We start from the raw sequence: 17,511 nt of genomic DNA, 5'->3' as shown, positions 1-17,511 counted from the left end.
AAAATATGTAAGAGTGGGGGCAGGAGAGAGTGGGTCTAGGAGTCCAATATCTGATTCATAGGAATTCCAGGAAAAAAGAAGAGAGAAAATGGAGGGAGGGAATTACTGAAGATAGAACTCAAGAAACAGATTTGAAGGACATGAACCGCTCTACTAAAAAGCCAAAGCAGAATCAGGAGTGACGACGATACTACCAATAGTCCTAAAACCCAATATTTACTGATTTTGCACTAGGTGCCAAGTGCTGTTCTGAGGGCTCTGATGTATTATCTCATTAATCTGCACAACCGCCTTGCAAGAAGGACACTCATGCCTGTTTTAAGAGACACACTATTAAGTTACGTGCCCAGGATCACATGGTTCATAAACGGCATTGTGGGGTTTTGGGCCCCAGTGTTCTAAACAACATCTGCCTGTGTCACCATAACATGTCAGGACACCGTGCCTGAAGAGAAGACCCTGACGTTTGCAGGAAGAGACAGAGAAGTGGGACACAGCCAAAGGCATATGAATTGGAGAGTATTGGATTTATCTAACACAGTCTTAGAAATGGGAAGATGATGGAGAGATGCCTTCAAAATTCTGAGGGAATAGGGTTTTCAAGGCAGAAATCTATACCAGCCAAATTCCCAATTGAGTGTGACAGTAGAAGAGACACATTTCAAGCATGTGAGGCTCAAACACTTTACCTCTCAAGCACCCTTTTTAGGAAACAACCAGAAATATGCTTCAGCAGAACAACAACCGAGAAAAACACGGAACCTCAAAACAGGGAACCCAGCCCAGGAGGAGGCCTGGGGGTGCCGTGGGGGGAGACCGAGGTCACTGAAAAAGGATGTGGCCATGTGGGGAGAGGTTGGGTGCTGTGAGAGCTAAAAAAAAAAAAAAAAAAATCCTCAACCTCTGTGAATGCAGGAAATAATGAAACTAGAAAACAGCTGAATAAGCATACTTTTCAGTAATATGGAAGAAGCTACCAGAAGAAATAGTTAAAAGTGGTGGTCGTGGAATGGGAATGGTGGGTGGAGGGGCCACGACAGGGGCCGCCGTTGTTATAAGCCTTTGATTTTTTTGAGTTTTTCTTTACTTTTGATTTTTTAATTTTTTTTATTTATTTTTTTATTTTTTTTTCAACGTTTTTTATTTATTTTTGGGACAGAGAGAGACAGAGCATGAACAGGGGAGGGGCAGAGAGAGAGGGAGACACAGAATCGGAAACAGGCTCCAGGCTCCGAGCCATCAGCCCAGAGCCTGACGCGGGGCTCGAACTCACGGACCGCGAGATCGTGACCTGGCTGAAGTCGGACGCTTAACCGACTGCGCCACCCAGGCGCCCCTGATTTTTTAATTTTTTAATTTATTTTTTATTCTTTAAAAGAGATTTTATTTTAAAGAGAGAGACAGTGTGTGCAAGCGGGGAAGGGGCAAAGAGAGAGGGAGAGAGGATCTTAAGCAGGCTGCACGCTCAGTGTGGAGCCCGACATGGGGCTCGATCATCCCACAACCCTGGGATCATGTCATGAGCTGAAATCAAGAGTCGGAGGCTCAACCGACTGAGCCATGCAGGCACCCCACTTTTGATTTTTTTAGAATAGTTTTAGGTTCACAGCAAATCTGAGCAGAAGGTTCAGAGATTTCCTACATACCCTCCACCCTCACATATTCCTCCACAATCTACGTCCCCCACCAGGTGGTATATACGTAACAACTGATGATCCTGCATGGACCTGTCATAGTCACCCGCAGTCCGTGGTTGACATTAGGGTTCACTCTTGGTGTTGTGCATTCTAAGGGTTTGGACAAATGTGTGGTGACATGTATCCACCATTATGATGTCATAGAGAGTAGCTTCCCTGCCCTGCCAATCCGCTGGGTTCTGCCTGTTCAACTCCCACTCCTCTCTCCTGGGAACTAATCTTTTCATTGCCTCTGTAGTTTTTAAGTCTTTGATTTTCCAACTATAGGCATGCATTAAGTTGATTAAGAAAAATGCAGTGGCTTTCACCTAAAACACGGACATCTGGCTTCTTTCGAAATACCAGCTCAGGGCTGTCACCGTGCCTGGGAGCTTTGGATGAAGCTCCATAGCTGGGCATCCTTTTGGATAAGAGTTGTCCTTCTGAGTTTGCTATTGCCCCAAACAGGTCAGCGTTCTTCATTTATTTTACTTCTGTGCCTTGTAGGCTTTGAGTATGTGCCTTGTAGTCGAGTGAATCTCCTCTATACCCTGCTCAGCTGTCAACCTGCCCAGGAGTAAGTGTGTGGAAGGTTCATTAGGGAAAGGTTCTTAGGTGCCACTGTTGAGGCTGACACCAGTAGTTCCCCCCCACACAGGGGTCCCATTCCGTATCCCAGAACAGCTTGCTAAATCATGCTGTTTCCAGAAAGCCCCGGTAGCGGATTACATAAGTGGGATTAATGCTGATTTAGTGAAATCCCACTTTGAGAGACTCATCTTGCAGGCAAATGCATTCAAGCCCAATACCCTTAATGGGGGTTGTCTCCACTGAGCAGATGGCAGGTGGCCCATCCGTTCTGCTTTCAGGAGCTTCTCCTACAGCAAATCCACCAGGATGACAAGGACGAAATCGTCTAGTTGGAATGTTGTCAGTAGGAATTATGAAAAGTGTATTTCATGCCCCCAAGAGTCGACACTCTGGTTTTAGTGGAGTGCTACATAGATCTTTGATCTTCTGGTGTGTTGTTTAAAGGATGATTGTCATTCTCGCAAGAGGAACAAGAACTCATGGGGCCCTAGATCAAGGTGGTCCTGACATTCAAAGAGAGCAGTAGGGATTCCTTTTGGTTAAGACGGCAAGAAAGACAGAGTGCACAAAAAAGCAGCTGTAGCAGAAGCCAGTTCAGTGTGTGTGAATCTCCATCTTGAGAGGTAGCAGCTTAGGAGCTGGTTGGTTAATTTTTCCTCTTAAATCCTCTGTCAACAACACCAAGAAAGTTTCAGACTAGAGGCAACTTTGATGGGCTTTTCAAAACTGCATGCTCTTCTTTTAGTAACTGTATTGCAACCAACCACTCCACATGGACATCAGTTTCATTTAAAAAACGTGTCAAGAACAAGAACCACTATGGGGAAGACATCTAAAGGTTAGTGATGGGAACCCACAGCCTTGGGCGTCCCAACAGTGAGTCACCGACAAAGCAAAGATTTGAGCGCAAGTTTCTCTGGGCCCCCAACAGAAATGTATTACATTAACATGCTCGGGAAATACTAACAAATGACAAAGCACAACCAAAGGATTTGTCAAACTCAATATACTTCAAATACACTTTTCTACAATTATAAATTATATTGCTGATTTAATATTTGAGACAGTGGCTGATCACATCTGCTTGGGGAATTTTCCAAGCCGAAATTTCCCCACTTTTGAGCCATGACCCCCTCCCTCCCCAGAGTTGTAGATGTGACTGGTGCCTAAATTCAGCTTCACCTTGGATGTGCTTTGGACCTGCTAATTGTCACTCTCCTTCATATGTTTTCAAGCCAGACTGGGAGGCAAACATTATGGTTTAGCCACACAGTGAGTGATTTACTAAAATTAGTTCACTTCTGTTCTGAAGTGCTGATAAGGAATTTGTATGGGGATGAAATAAATAGATGTGTATGATATTAATCTAATACGTCAAGTCCTGTGTAATGAAGTATGGGGCAAGGAAGATAATAGCAATGTTCAAAACCTGGAAAGAGCTGATGCTCTTGAGTTCTCTTTGTGTTGGGTTTGTTTTCTTTATAAATCGATCATAAGTATGAAACGTTTCTTTTGAAAAAAATACTTGAACTTTTTTAAAAATGTTTTTATTTACTTTTGAGACAGAGCATGAGCAGGGGAGGGGCAGAGAGAGGGGGAGACACAGAATCTGAAACAGGCTCCAGGCTCTGAGCAGTCAGCACAGAGCCCTATGCGGGGCTCAAACTCACGGAGTGTGAGATCATGACCTGAGCTGAAGTCAGACACTCAACCGACTGAGCCGCCCAGGCGCCCCCCCAAAATACTTTTTTTTTAATAGAGAGCGAGTGAGGGAGAGGGGCAGAGAGAGAGAGAGAGAGAGAGAGAGAGAGAGAGAGAGAAGCTTAAGCAGGCTCCACACTCAGCATGGAGCCTGATGCAGGGCTCGATCCCATGACCCTGGGATCATGACCTGAGCTGATATCAAGAGTCAGATGCTCAATTGACTGAGCCACCCAGAGGCCCCATGAAATGTTTCTAAGGCACTGATCATGCAGGGTGGGTGAAGAGAACCCCTAACTAGAAAATGCCTCCCTCCATTACTCAGTATTTTCCTAAGTATTTTCTGTGGGCCATCCATATCAGCATTACATACAGAACTCGTTAAATAAATAGATTCTGGTGGCTACCTCCTGCCCCCAGGCCTTTTCTGGGGGAGAACCTGGGAGTGTGCATCTTGTAGCAAACCTCCCAGATGATTCTCAAGTACGTTAAAGTTTAGGAATCTGTGGATATTTCCAAAGGCCCCACATGGTGCTATAGATGGTGGGAATGAGACAAGAGATAATAGCAAGTTTGGAGTATTCAGCATCCAGTCTGATGGACGGAGTCACAGGGGCAGCGTGTCACCAAAGGCTAAATGATTCAAACCCTGAGGACATTTAAATGGTGAAAAACACGTATTTGTTTCTAGTGAATGCCTCATGTTTCAGCTTCACCTCGAATGACATCGAACGAGTTGTTTAATCTACTTCAAACCCAATTTTGTTTTTCTCATTAAAGAAAGCAGTGGCGGAAAGAGGTGAATTTTAATCCTCACCTGCATTTAGTATGAAGGCCAAGGACAAGAGGGTCACTATAAAAGATGAACATTTTGCTAAGGTGTAGATAATTTGAATGCAAATGCATGGCAACCTTTTGAGAAGAGAAACTCAGAAGCTGGGACTTCAGTGGGAAAATGGATAAAATCTGAAGATATCCACAACAATGAATAAAAATGTCAGAATGATGGGAACAACTCAAAATTCTACCCCCACCCCCACCCCCCTTCCCTACCAACCCTTAATTCTTCTCTGAAACACTGGCATTTTGGAGGATAAATTTTGGAAGCGGGAAGGGTAGTACAAGATGGAAGGAAGGAAGTGTAGGAGGAGTTAAGGCGGAGAAAAAGAGGCAGGTATCCTCGGGGCACAAAGCTCGTTCCTCCAGAAAAGTGCTTGGGAGTTATGTGGTGGAAAAAAACCAAAGTCCTCCCATCCTCAGGCCATCGTCCTTCTGGCCCTGAGTACTGATGAGATGATACTGTCCCAAACGTCTTCATTCGGCTTTGTTGTCTGCTTTGTCTACGTTGGGCTGCTCTGCTTTAAGACAAAATTGGATGCATGGAAACCCTTTGCTCAGGATGAAAGAAAACCCACTTCCTTAGAATCCGAGTTCTTAGACCAGCTTCAGTTTAACCCAGGGAGACTTTGTTCATGAGTAGACGTCTGTGCTTTTGCTGGATAGGTTCTTGCTTTTCCATTTTATTTATGTATTCTTTCCCACCAAAGAATATAAAATACTTAAAAATTGACCAGGCATGTGGTAAATGTGAGCTTCATATCAGGGATGTTCCCACAATGGATGGAGGCACTTACAAAATTTTGGGAGCAGTGGTAATAATGATTGGCTAAGGCCATTTAGGAAAATAAATATGATTTGCATGTTGGATTTTTTTTTTTAATAAGCAGGTTGTTTAGCAGGAATTTCAGGAAAATGTGTGTAATTAGTAGTTACAACAAGCTTAAGACAATTATTTTTAATAATACATTTATACAACTAAAACTCTTTTACTTAACACATGAATACAAGTAATAATTGCTCTTGCTGGAATATCTCATAATGATTTTGTAGAGTACATTATTAACCTCCATGACAGCATGGGAAGTGATTATCATTCTAACCATTTTTGCAGATGAGAGAATGAGTAATAGGGATCAGATGACTTGCTAGTTTCAGAAGCAAGCTGGTTATACCAATCTTGAGACTGTTTCTATCCTACCCATCACATGTCTAGGAAGAAAATCATTAAAAACCAGTACAGGGAAGTTCTTTATTTTGATCAAGTTACTATGGCTAAAACAATTGTCTTGGGGAAACTTGAAAATGCAGTAATGCATGTGGTTGTTTATTGTGTATCATTGATTTTATCTTGCTATCTCCTGCCTAGTATTGAGAAAAATCTAGGTCAGAAGAAAGACCTACATCTTTCTGAATATTAATCCCCTGAGATCCTTACCTAATTGAGGGAGAACACATAATGAAGTGTGCCTGATCTTTTTTCTTTCTTTTCCATAATGAGTTCTCATGATTCCTTAAAATAGAAGAGAAATGTCTCTTAGATTGAATGTGTAGATAATGGTGTGTGTAATAGGGTATCATCAGGGACCCAGGACAAGTTTGATTTCCCGAGAAGAAAGACGTCACTGTCTAGGTCTAATTCCGTCCATTTCTCATGCTCCATTACTGGGCTGAGAAGATAGGCATTTCCAGGTTAATAGTCTTGTACCCTAAATTGGGATTCAATATGGCAGTCGCTTTGTCAATGCTAAGTGTAAGCAGTGAGTCCTGCCTGGTGAGTAAGGGCTTCAAACACATAGAGTCCAACTCTGAGCTCTGGCTGCCTTCCCAGGTATGTGGCTTGGACCCTCTTTACAAATGTGGTGCTTCATGAGGGGGCTCCTTGTTTTCCTTTCCAAGCTCAGGTCTCTTCCAGGGCTCTATGTTTCCGCTCATGATGCTGACAACCTTAGTGTCTGGTTGCACCATCCACTGTTCATCTCCTTGTCCCCAGGCACTGGTGTGGTGAACGGGCATGAAGTCAGCGCACAGACATGTCTGCTGAAACATGACCACATCCCTGTTTCTCTGTCCCCAAAGCCTCTCGTGCCTGCCCACATACTGCTGGTGCTGCTGCTATCTTTAGATATCACACTGTTCTGCCCTCTCCATGCCTTTCCTGGGTTCAAGCTTGTGTTAGCTCTCGCTTGAACATAACCATTGCATAGGATCTTTGAGCACCTACTGTTTCGTTTCTAGACACTGACGATGTCCAGGCAGAGTACAGATGAAGTTCGAATCGTAGCAGCATTAGGACAGGTGACGATGTTTTCCTGAAACTGATTCGTTGATGTTAGGTTGCCCCATCAAAAGTGCATTTTTTATATTTTTCTATCTGTTTGTTGTCTAATTGCTCTAATGTTTTTTTTTTCCTTTGAGCCAAATGGGTCTCTTCCCACCCCCATCCATGGAGACCTAGATAGCATGTGTGAGGGCTGCTGGAAATGGTCCCACAGACAGAGGAGCATCAGATTGTGATTTATGTAACCAGCCCCATTCTCATCACGTAGCCGTGAGCGACCTGTGAGGCCCCACCTGGTCTCCCTGCTTCCCCATTTTTGCTTTCTCACCTGTTATTCACACTGCTGCCAGATTACCCTTCCTGGAGCCCAGCTCTGATTTCATCACTGCCCTGCTTTGCTCAAAAGCCATTAGCGGTCCCACTTCTAACCCAATCTCGCCCTCATGCCTTGCTGGGTCTTTATGGTGCTACCCACTCTGGTCCCAACTGATCTTTCCGTGGAATGGGGCAGCATCTGTGAAAGTGTCCCGCACGGTGCCCGTTCACGTTTCAAAACCACATATTCCCTTCCGTGGATCCCTGGTTCCAGTTCCTCTAAACTTAATTTCTGTTCCCGGGAAACCTCAGGGATGTGTCCTCCAGGGTCTCAGCGGCTGGTGTTACTTCTCTGCACGCGGTGCAGCCTTGGCTGTTGGGGTCTCCCAGTGCCGCCCGCCTCCTAGTCTACATTCTGAAACTCCTCTGAGGGATGTCACGGCTTTCTCACATTTCAGCAGTTACCCGGGCCTCAGGCTGTAGGTGCAGTTTTGTTCTTCCTCTCGGAGCCCCCACCCCCGGCGCCTTGCTCGACCTCGCACTCAGCTCAGAGTATTAACAGCAGTGCCCAGGGTGCATGGGACACTTCCAGGTGCCTGACCGGGTGCTCAGTGCTTCGGTACATCGTATTAGTCTTCAAAGAGTGTGTGAAGAAGGTGCTTTTTAGAAATCCCTATTTTGCTGTGAGTGGAGGAGAGGCTTGCCCAAGGTCAAGCAACTGGTGAGGAGCAGAGCTGGGATTGAACCTGGGTGGGGAGATTTTATCCACCAGGCTGTGCTGTCAGCTGTTGGTTGTAGACTTCGTGGGTGAGTGAAGGAAGGAATGAATGAATGAATCGTGCAAAGGGTACCTGCCTGGGAAGTGGCGAGTGTTTTGTTCAAATCACCACTCATCCTAGGAAACAGCGGAAGATACGCCTTCTAACAGAAGGAGCGGCTCCCTGGTACCTCTGTTTTCATGACGGTGATGCTGTGGTGGGTGATGCTCTGCCGAAGGGACAGAAGTCCCGGGCTGGGTTCTCAGATGCCAACAGCTCATGTTACAAATGTACATCCTTGCCCACTTGTGTAGATCACTGAGTATTCCAACCCAAATATTCTGTGGAATGAGAAGCTATTCCGAAATTATTTCTTTTCCTCTTGGATCGAGCATCTTCATGCTGAACGAATCAATAGCCTGAAAATGAATTTTTAAAACGACATTTAAAAAAGTCAGTGTTCTTTCAAGAGGGGAAAGTGTCCTGTATCTCACCTGCAGATAAATAAATACAATCTGTGGTTCTCTGTGTTTCATCCTTCCAGCCTACAAGCTATCAAACACTTAAATATTTAAAGCCTCAAATTAACTTCAAGATAACACTAAAATGCACCAATGTCCTTTACCCTGATAAGAAGAGCAATGAATGATTTTAAATTAATGCCAAGTGTACATGCTCTGAATATATTAAGGAAGCCCTGTAATTTGTATGCCTGGCTGAGCCTACGATCTCTCTCCTGCTTTCTGCAGTTGAGGAGGATGGGTTGGTGCTCATTTAACAATACCAGTGACAAATGGCCCTGTGACTTTCAAAGGCAGGCAGTGGGAGGAAGCGGGCTGCAGCTCTCGGCTCTGCTTCCTTTGAAGTCCCTTGTTGCGTTAATCCCCAGCCTTGGGCTCCCTGCCCTGTGGTTTGCAGTGTGGACCCTCACTCAGTCTGAGTTGATTCTCACCAGCATCCTCGGAGGTGGGCAGGGGATGGCTTACTAAGTACCCTTCAACAAGTCAGCAAACTGAGGCACGGGAAGTTTGAGTGGCTTGCCAGAGTTCAGTGCTGTTTTGTTACTTCTGTCCTTTGGGATTTTTGGAGGTCAAGTTGCCATGGTCTTTCAGAATTAAGATATGCACCACCTGTGACCATGAGGTTGCTTCTTGGGTCTTATCCCATATCTACCGATGGGGGAAGGTCTCGCAGGCATATTGTGAAGAGGAAAAGAAAAGGCACCTTGTAGGCAAACAATACAGTGTTTATGTAAGGAAGAATTCTGTGTATTTCCATATGTAGAGATTGAGGTTTCCAAGTGCCAAGTAGAGAGATACCCAGCAGTTGTTAGCCGTGCTTATGTCTGGGGAGGGGGGGAGCGGGGCAAGGAGACTTCCAGGGGGAATTTCCCTCTATAATATTATCGTTTCCCCTACTTCCAGATGTAGTGGATGGCTGTGGTTTTAGTGCCAGTAGCCTCATTGTGGGAATTCTCGGTTTTTTGATAGAGTGAATGTTGCAGTCTAAGATACAGAAAGTTTAGAATGTCTGCTTTTTGCTACTCTGCCATTCACTCATGCTTCAGAAATGGCCCTAAAGGAAGCAAGCACATGCTTGGGTTTGGATAGCCTCAAAGGAGCGGGGGAGCTACTCGATGCCTGATATTTAACGCAGAAGTCAGCAAACATCTCAGGTGTCCCCGTTCGTAGTTGTGCGAAACCTTGTGCTTTTTTTTTTTCTTGTGCTCATTATGATAGGAATTAACTAGATTTCCCAGTGTGTATTTATTTCCTAAATGCCTGTTTTACCCTCAGGCTTGTGAGCTTCTTAGGTAAGGACTGTGATTGAATGAATGAATGAATGAATGAATGAATGAATGAATCAGACCTTGTCATTCGTTCAGCCATTTGATATTAGTTTCCTAGGCTGCCACGACCAATTGCCACAATCAGGGTGGGTTAAGACAACAGAAATTTATTCTCTCACGTTTCTAGGGTCAGAAGTCTGAAATCAAGGTGACAGGAGGGCCATGCACTCTCCAAATGCTCAAAGGAAGGATCTTTCTTTGCTCCTCCCAGCTTCTGGTGGTTGCTGGAGACCCTTGGGTTTCGTTGGCTTGTAGATACATCATTCCAATCTCTACCTCCCTCTTTCCATGGCGGCCTTCTGTGTGTTTGTGTCTGTGACTCTTCTTGTAAGGACATCAGTCCTATCGGATTAAGGGTCCAACTTACTCCAGTATGATCCTACCTTAACTAATTGTATCTGCAACAGCCCTATTTCCAAAGAAGCTCGCATTCTGAGGTTCCAGGAAGGACATGAATGGGGGGGAAGGGGGATCCTGTTCAACCCAGTGCAGGAGCTGTAAAGAAAAACAAGAAAATTAGATAGTTCAGTGGATATTGGGGCCAAGTATTTCACTGTTGGAAAAGCGGAATAGAACTAGAGGCTAAAGCAAAAAGCAAGGATGGAAGGACATGGACAAGGAGAGGGCAGACGACATTTCTTTGAGAAACGTTTTGTGAATCTTTTATTTTACTGTATTTTATTTTTTATTTTATTTTTGAGAGAGAGAGGGTGTGTGTGTGCCAGTGGGGTGAGGGACAGAGGGAGAGAGACAGAGACAGAGACAGAGACAGAGAGAGAGAGAGAGAGAGAGAGAGAGAGAATCTTAAGCAGGCTCCACGGTCAGTGTGGAGCCCGGTGTGGGACTTGATCCCACCACCCTGGGATCATGACCTGAGCCACAATCAAGAGTCAGATGCTCAACCAACTGAGCCACCCAGGTGTTCCATGAATGATTTTTTAAAATGCCTGTGGCATTGAGGGAGCCCTGACTTCTGTCCCAAGCACCTTACCCCTGCTGGCACCTTACCCCTGCTGGGTGCACATGGGTGACCCCTTCCTGCTGCTGAGACTTTGAATTGAAGGGTGGTTGGGTGACATCATTTTTAACTGCCCCGATGGCTTGTGAGAAGCATGTGGAAAGACTTTTCATAAAGAGAAAGTTTCTCCCTTTCTCTCTGGAAGAGGCCTCACCTGCATTCCGCAGAAGAAAGAAGCCCTTGACTTCATAGGTGAAGAATAAGCCTGAAGAGGTTCCCCAGCTGTGCACCAGCTCGCCAGGTTCCGAAAATCTCCCTGTGAGTTCATTGGACCATATTCTCTTACCTGTAGAACTCATCTAGGACACCAATTATTCTTTAAAAAAATTTTTAAGCATTTATTTATTTTTGAGAGACAGAGAGACAGAGTTTGAGCAAGGGAGGGGCAGAGAGCGAGGGAGACACAGAATCCGAAGCAGGCTCCAGGCTCCGAGCTGTCAACAAAGAGCGGGACGCGGGGCTCGAACTCACGAACCGCGAGATCGTGACCTGAGCTGAAGTTGGATGCTTAACCGACTGAGCCCCCCAGGTTTGTGCCCCTGAACACCAGTCGTTTCTTAGTAGATGTCCCTCAGAAGAATAACAGGCGCCCAGCTGAGTTGTCACAACTGTGGAAATCGTAATCACTTGGTAGAGAGTCAGAGGAGTGGGGGGCAAGGGCTTCCTCCCTCCATTCAGCAAGCCTGGCATGTGCTTGGTGTAGGCGTCCCCGGGAAGCCCATGGGTCCTGCTTTCTAGGGACCTCTAGAAAGGTAAAAGGGACAAGGTCCTTGTAAACAGGGACCTCTAAGCCCCATGACCTGGAAACTTCTAAAACATCTGCCACAAGTTCTTGCGTGTCTACGAGGGTGTGTGGACGTGGTCACTAACGCTCACCGAGTGCCATCGTCTGCTGAGGATTCGTCTGGATGGCCCTGATGAGGGCTTGATGTCTTTCAACTTTTGTGTTCTCTCCAGCATCTTTGTAGTTTAGCTGACCGTGCTAAAAAAGAGTCACCTAAAATTCGGCCGCTTGGCTTTTGTTCTCATCGCTCACACTACCACTGCCAATGCTGAGTTGAATGGGCAGGTCCACTTCGGGACCCTCCGGAAGCACTCTGTTTCCCTGGTGGGAATTCTGCCTCACTTTCAGGGGATGCTTAGAACCCCGGCGTCTCACTTGATCTTAGCCAAAAGGCCGAGAAGCGATAACCCCGGCGTCTCAAAGGCAGAGATACAGTCCCGTCTGGGTGCGTCTCAACCCAGAAGGCTCACGAGCTGCAGCGTGGGTGAGTAGGTCCCGTTCCCCAGAGAGTCCGATTTAACTCATCCCAGAAATGGCCCAGGCATCAGTGCGTTCTAAAAGTTCTCCAGGCGACTCTAACGTGGAACCGGGAGGGAGCACTCTGAGCTGAGACAGTTAACGCCTCGCTCAGGCGCACCTGGGCTGCAGCCAAGCTCATGGGCAACCAGGGCGAGCTAGTGTGACGGATGCCAGTAGGTGATGGCCTCCAGGTGTGGCCACGGAGCCCGACTTCCTGCCGCCGGTGGATTCAGGTGACAAAGATGCCCTGCTGTGGACAGCAAAATGGGTCGGCCAAGCAGCTGGGGAGTGAGGTCAGCGGCCCCAGTGGGCCAGGGCAGGGCTGGGGGGTGTGGGTGCAGGACTACAGAGCCCAGCAGCCCTGTCATAGGCTGCCCAAGAGCCTGTCATAAGCTCCCTGTTTGGTTGTAATAAAAGTAGGGGTGCCTGGGTGGCTCCGTCGGTGAAGCCACAGTCAAGTCTGACTCTTGATTTCGGCTCAGGTCACGATCTCACGGTCGTGAGGTAAAAACCCCGCGTCAGGCTCCATGCTGGGCGTGCAGTCTGCTTGGGATTCACTCTCCCCCCCACTCCTCCTCCCTCCCTCCCCCTCCTCTTCCCCTTGTGCCCCTCCTCTGCTCGCACATGTGTGTATGCACACACTCTCTCAAAAAATAAAGCGTGAATGATAGTGATGATGAACGACGGTAATAGCACGTTCATTGCTTATATGGCAGGCGCTGTGCTAAGTGCTTTTCGTGCATTTTATTTAAATATCGGAAGATGGTATGATCCGTCTTCCTTTTGCTCAGATCAAATGCATGGTGGAGTCATTCAGTTGTTTTTAATTTTTTTTTTTACATTTATTTATTTTTGAGAGACAGAGCGTGAGCAGGGGAGGGGCAGAGAGAGAGGGAGACACAGAATCTGAAGCAGGCTTCCAGGCTCTGAGCTGTCAGCACAGAGCCCGACGCGGGGCTCGAACCCACGAACCGTGAGATCACGATCTGAGCCGAAGTCGGACAGGACACTTAATTGACTAAGCTGCCCAGGTGCCCCCCCCCCTTTTTTAAAGATATAATTAACATGTAACATTGTGTAAGTTTAAGGTGTACAACCCATCAATTTGATACACTTATGTATTACGGTATGATTCCTCCTGTATCAGTAGCTAATACCTCTGTCACGTCACATAATCGTCACTTTTTTTTTGTGATGGGCACACTTGAGATCGGGTCTCTTAGCAACTTGGAAGTATATCGTAGTGCAGTGTTGACTCTAATCACTATGTTGTACATTAAATCTCAAGCCAATTCATCTTCTAGTTGCAAGTTGTATCCTTAGACAAATTCTCCCACCTCCCCCTCTTCCCAGCCCCTGGTGACCACTGTTTCTACTGTTTTTGTGATTCCCCGTAGACGTGATAACATGCATCCTTTGTCGTTCTTTGTCTGGCTTATTTTACCTGCGTAATGCCCTCACGTTTCATCCATGTTGTTGCAATCGCAGGATTTTGTTCTTTCTCGTGGCTGAATAACATTCCACAGTTCGTGTGCCCGTGTGTGTGTCTCACTCTTCTTTATCTGTTCATCCATTGTCAGGTGCTTAGGTTGTTTCCGTATCTTGGCTATTGTGACGAATGCTGCAGGGAACATGGGAGTGCAGGTCGCTTTTCAATACCTTGTTTTCACTCCCTTTAAACATATACCGAGAAGTGGAATTGTTGGATTATATGGCAGCTTTATTTTTTAATTTTCTGGGGGCCTCTGTACGTTTCTCTCAAGTGGCTGAGCCAGTTTACATTCCCATTAGGGCTCCCTTTCTCTCTACATCCTTGCCAACGCTTCTCATCTCTGGTCTTTTTTTTTTTTTTTTTAATTTTTTAAATGTTTATTTATTTTTGAGAGACAGGGACAGAGCATGAGCGGGGGACGGACAGAGAGAGAGAGGGAGACACAGAATCCAAAGCAGGCTCCAGGCTCCGAGCTGTCAGCACAGAGCCCGACGCGGGGCTCGAACTCACAGGCTGCGAGATCATGACCTGAACCGATGTCAGCCGCTTAACCAATTGAGCCATCCAGGTGCCCTGTTTTTAGTGATTTTTAATTTTTTTTAATGTTTATTTTTGGGAGAGACAGAGCATGAGGCGGGGAGGGGCAGAGAGAGACGGAGACAGAATCCAAAGCGGGCTCCAGGCTCCGAGCCGTCAGCACAGAGCCCGACGTGGGGCTCGAACTCACGAGCTGTGAGATCATACCTGAGCCGAAGTCAGATGTTTAACCCACTGAGCCACCCGGGTGCCCCATCTCTGGTCTTTTTGAGGAGAATTATTCTAACAGGTGGTTGTGATTTGCATTTCCCCTGATGGTTAGTGATCTGAGCACCTTTTCATAGACCTGTTGATCATTTGGAGTCTTTCTTGATTTTCCTTTTACCGCCGAATCCTGACCTGACCCATCAGCATTTCCTGTCAGCTTTAACTTCAGAATGCATTCCCCTTTGGACTCTTTCTCATTCTCTCCCCCGTAAGATTATTTTTATCTTTTGCCAAGACTTCTGCAATGGTCTGTAAGCTGCTTTTCTTATTCCCGAACGCTTCCCCTCTCCCGTGTTCCCATCGAGTCATCGCACGGCAGCCAAAGCCATTTTCCAAAGCGCGCAGATCCATTGTGTCATTCCCTTGTTTAATCCTCGCCCACAGCCCTACCCTCACAGCCAGACACGTGGCACCAGGGATCTCTCCCTACTTCTCTGCTGGACACAAGATAAGCTCCCCTCCCCCAATTTAGAGCCTACCCTACAAAGCAGGGAGAAGGAGGAGCCTTCGTGGGCTGGGCTTACCCTGCGTGATCTGAAGTCAAGTTCCCGCCGCTGGTGAATAGAATTTTAGAAATTCAGTTCAAGTATGAAACAAACAAACAAACAAACCAGTCTTACCTTCACGCAGTGCCCGAGTTTGTCGCTTGAAAAGTTTGGTTCTGGGGGTCGTGTAATTCTTGTAATCCGGCTTTGATGATAACGTCTGGGTAAGGGCGTGGCTGTTACTTCTCTATCCTTGTATCTTACGTGGGACCTGGCGCACGTGGCCGCTTTTTCCCTTACGGAAATTCTAATGCATGTTTTCCTGCCTGACGTCCAAGGGAACGGAAGCTCCTTACAGACGGGAACCTGCTTTGCCCCTGCTTAGCTAGTCCCGTGGCACTCCTCAGCCTTCCCCAGCAAGTCTGGCCATTCTGCCTAGGACAGTCAAGCCAGAGCTTTGAACTAGAATTACACAGCTGGGCTCAGTGTTTGGCTCCAAAATTGCTTCCTTAGGAGCTGGAAGATCTTTGTTCTCTTCTTCAGGAGACCTGGCTTTGTTCGCCCCAGGAGTCATGCGTGGGACCTTCTCCTAGGCTGTGCCCGGGCACAGGAGAAGTGAAAGATGAACAGGTCTCTGCTGCAAAAGGGCTTTCTCTTCCTTCCTTCCTTCCTTCCTTCCTTCCTTTAATTTAATTTTTTTTAATATGAAATTTATTGTCATATCGGTTTCCATACAACACCCGGTGCTCATCCCAAAAAGGGCTTACTTTCATGGGGAGCCAGAGAGGTAGCTGGCAATAAGAAAGCTCAGGAAACGTGGTAACAGGACGTGTTCATGGTCCTGAGGCAGCTCAGGGGAGGGAACCACCAGTTCCGCTAGGGGAAACCCAAGTAGGCTTCCTAGAGGAGAGGCCGTTTGGGCTGGCCCTTGGTAATTGAATGGAATTTTCCCAGCCGGATCCGGTGGCAGGTGGAGGTGGAGAATTGGAGGAAAGAACGGCGTGTGCAAGGGGACAGAGGTGCTGTGTTCCAGAAGCACGGGGCGGTCAGGGCAGCTGGAGCCTCTCCCACGAGCGTGGGGATCTGAGTTGCCTGATACTTGGGGGTGGATTTCTGGTTCTTGTTTTCAAGTGTTAGATAAAGGTTCTTAACTTTCAGTTTCTCTAATTAAATAATTATGGCATGATGGCAGCTCTCATTATTTTAACTCCATTCACACCTCTGCAGATTCACAACAATCTCCTGTCTTATAAAGATAACGTATCCGGGCTGAGCCCAGAGTGTCTGTCTGTGGGGAGGCAGAGGAGGTCAGGCGTTGCCTCAGGCAGGAGAGAGGGAAGTTCTCCATGACCTTCAGAAACTGTTAACATTTTGAGGCCATCCGGTATGATGCCCGGGAACAGTGATGCATAATGCGTTGTCTCAGGGATCCCAACAGCAGCAGATTCTTGCAAAGCGGAGTAGTTTGGCTGCTTTTAACTAACCAGATTGTGCCCAGAGCAGCAGGAAATCATGGGGGACCTGGAAAATTCCTGCCTGATCCCAGAAGCAAGGTCCTTCACTCCAGCGCCCTGGGACTCTGGGGGTGGGGGGAGGGTGCACTCCCTTGACAAGTGCGTGGAGAGACAGGCCTGCCAGCAGGCACGGGGGTGGGCCAGCCTGGTGGGAGCTTGAGGGAGAGGAGGGGGGATGACCGCCGTGGGCCGGGCCCTGCCAGACTCTGAACATTGGCCGGGTGAGGCAGCCGGCAGGTGGCACAGGGGAAGTTGGAATTTTGACTGGTTCTGGATGATTTCTGGAGGGGTGGGATCAAAGGGGAGGGTCTCTGCCATCTGCTCTGTGAGTCTGGGGTGGTGATAACAGGGGTGGACTGAGCACAGAGCAGAGGCCCTTAGGAAGAACACACAGGAAGTCCCAGGTGCCGGCTCGGTCCCAGACACTGTCCAGACTTCTGAGGCTGTCTTGTCTCCCGTCCCCCTTGCCCACTGGCCGTGGAGTTAGGCACAGGACTGAGATCAGGCTGTTTGGGTTTGTCCCCGCACCATCCACTCTGAGAAAACCGTGTAACATCCCCGAGCCTCAGTTTCCTTCTCTCTAAAGCAGAGATGGTGGGGCACCTGGGTGGCTCAGTCGGTTAAGCGTCTGACTTCAGCTCAGGTCACGATCTCGCGGTCCGTGAGTTCGAGCCCCGCATCAGGCTCTGGGCTGATGGCTCGGAGCCTGGAGCCTGTTTCCGATTCTGTGTCTCCCTCTCTCTCTGACCCTCCCCCGTTCATGCTCTGTCTCTCTCTGCCCCAAAAATAAATAAACGTTAAAAAAAATTTTTTTAAAGCAGAGATGGTATCATAGGAGAGTCAGCGTCAACCAAGGTTTGAATGTCATTGTAATTTGCTCCTTGGAG

At 47.2% G+C, this 17,511-nt stretch overlaps 1 long non-coding RNA gene across 2 annotated transcripts; it reads left to right on the top strand.

Annotated features, from left to right (window-relative positions):
* The first annotated feature begins 1,866 nt into the window (after window positions 1-1,866).
* LOC122201855 lies at window positions 1,867-12,766 on the top strand. 2 transcript variants are annotated; one of them, XR_006194344.1, is made up of 3 exons: window positions 1,867-2,144; window positions 3,013-3,105; window positions 12,159-12,766. It is a non-coding gene; the product is annotated as an uncharacterized LOC122201855 (long non-coding RNA). The 2 variants fall into 2 exon arrangements; XR_006194342.1 differs by lacking the exon at window positions 12,159-12,766 and adding an exon at window positions 4,749-4,905.
* Window positions 12,767-17,511: the final 4,745 nt, after the last annotated feature.

This window comes from Panthera leo, chromosome D2 (genome assembly GCF_018350215.1).
Source record: "Panthera leo isolate Ple1 chromosome D2, P.leo_Ple1_pat1.1, whole genome shotgun sequence".
Lineage (NCBI taxonomy): Eukaryota > Metazoa > Chordata > Mammalia > Carnivora > Felidae > Panthera > Panthera leo.
This window is presented reverse-complemented; position numbering and strand designations above follow the sequence as displayed.